The 2,292-nt window shown below is 39.8% G+C and overlaps 1 long non-coding RNA gene across 1 annotated transcript; it reads right to left on the reverse strand.

The window, feature by feature from the left end:
- Window positions 1-215: 215 nt before the first annotated feature.
- Window positions 216-1,623, reverse strand: LOC144806185 (uncharacterized). Its single transcript, XR_013605715.1, has 3 exons — window positions 1,550-1,623; window positions 838-891; window positions 216-317 (listed from the first exon to the last, which is right to left on the reverse strand). It is a non-coding gene; the product is annotated as an uncharacterized LOC144806185 (long non-coding RNA).
- Window positions 1,624-2,292: the final 669 nt, after the last annotated feature.

The following is a 2,292-nucleotide window of genomic DNA, read 5'->3' on the forward strand; positions in this document are numbered from 1 at the left end:
TCCAAAGCATTTCTCATAAACCATCAAACAGAATTTACAACACTGACTTTTCCGAAGCGCACTGCGTGGGTATCAATTGTGATCAATGTTCTCCTCAATCTGAGTTACTGACACTTGGTAAACATTTACGATCCTTTTACTTTAGGGATTTTACAACTTTCACATTCACCAGTTTCTTCCGCTCCAACATCTTCACCATTCCTGGCACAGTGTTTCTTCTCTAGAGCTTGAGGATGTTTTAACTTTCATTGAAATAATCCTTTTTGTTGTGTTTCACTAAATTTAAACCTTCTTTTTTCTGTTCATGCTTCAGTTACCTGTAGAAATGGAGTCAGATATTGTAAATGAACACAAAGAAAAAATATTTATGACCGTATACTTTGCACAAAGAAAGTATTGACAAAAACAAGATAGGAAATCAGTTGAATAGCATTTCTGATAGTGGTGAAACAGCTCGGGGCACTGTAGATTGGGAGCTTCGGATTACTGGAGCTCATGGATGTGAGAGAAAACATATTTAATAATTAAGAAAGAAATACAAGTTGCACATATATTGCAACATAGATTCTTAGAAGCAGCCAACACTATCAATTTACACTCTCTGTGAAACAGGCTGGCATGATAGTGACATATTTGTAATTCTTTTAATGAATTATTAGATGTTATTCACTCCCCTACTCACTTAAACTATTCATCTATTATTTTTTCAAGGGATCTAGGAAGGGACATTTTATTGAAAAAAGGAATTCGCCTAGTTGTAATCACTGCTTTAAATGTCACCGTAGACTGACGCTGTGGAATTCACTATTTCAAATTGTGCGGATGATAAGGACTTACTTGGTGGCTCAGAACTCATCATGCTCCTGCGACAGGAACCAGGCACAGCAACACCTGAAAAAGTGAAAAAAACAGCACAACAGTAAAGGAAACAAAAAGGGTCAGGAAAAGAAAAACACAAAATAGAGCAAAGGGGAAAAAATGCTATCTTCCACTTTGACCTCAGGGTCCAGCACAGGAAACTGTGCAGCAGATGCTTGTGAACCCATAAGTTACATATAAGCACAGTGCCTCCAAGGTCAGCACCAGGTACGGCTCCACCGGTTGCACCACCCTAAAGCAATCCTTGTGTGCATGTGTGTCCACACACATATACTGTGTCTTTTGGTTGTAGTAGATAAGACAGAAAAGGATAGTTTAGGAGGAAGTAAAGAGATGGAAGTCAGATCAAGAGAGAATAGACGCCGAAAGAACAGTCAGAGGGGGGAGAGTATCACCTGGTGTAGAGGAGAAGACAAATGTGCCAATAGTTAAGGAACTGCTGGGCAAAACTGACCTAAGAAGGAGCTGGACCTGCACTACACCCCCAACATTTCCAGGAGGAATGTGGCTCCATCATATTATTATCAGAAGTTTGATAACAACAAGAATAGTGCACAGAGGGAGTCAAATGTTGAAGCTGAAGAGACAAAAACAAAATAGAGATCAAGAAAGGAAATAGAGAAAGAAGAAACAGGGGAAAAGGAAACTTAAGAGTTATAGAAATCCTTACCTGACAGTTATATTATATTTTGTTCCTCCAAGGGTGGCAGCCACGCTGCACTGCCTGGTCATCCCAGAATACCTTGAAAGGAAGTAAAGAAATAGTTTTGCGTCAGACGACTATCACACTTCATCACATTTTGCAAATAACCGTCCTGAACTTACAAAACAAAAGAATCTCTTGTTCTCTCGAGGCCATTGTGAAGCAAATATGGGTATGAATAAATACTTTTTTGGTTCACCATGAACCATGAACCCTTTCTGGAAAAGGTCTCTGTGAATATAGAGTGCACCCACAGTCTCAGAGAACAAACCCTAGCAACCCAGTCCACTTCTTCATAACCCCCATCTTTCCATTTACAAACCATGAAACTTGCAAATCAAAAGAACCTGGTTTGCAAAGGTGTGTTAAAGTCCTTGGACATAATTCCGCCCGGTTAATAAATCAGTCAACCAGACTCTTAGATTTATACAAACCGTGCTCTCTGGGCAACAGCAATACACGTTAAAGCTGATGCAGAGTTTGAATGCTGAGCAATGGAAGCAACAAAGCATCAATGTGTTGGTGCTTTTTATCAATAACTTATCTGAAGGGATGATGCGGAGGGTCAGCATAAATAAATCCTTCACGAGACAAAGCTTGGAACATTGAAATGTTGAGACCTCCATTGAAGACAACGGAGCAGCAGCAGCCTATACAACCTGATATAGGCCCGCTGCTCTCAAAATTACAATGTCCTAATACACAGCCTC

The sequence above is a fragment of the Lissotriton helveticus genome (genome assembly GCF_964261635.1).
Source record: "Lissotriton helveticus chromosome 1_1 unlocalized genomic scaffold, aLisHel1.1 SUPER_1_unloc_52, whole genome shotgun sequence".
NCBI classification, from domain to species: Eukaryota; Metazoa; Chordata; class Amphibia; order Caudata; family Salamandridae; genus Lissotriton; species Lissotriton helveticus.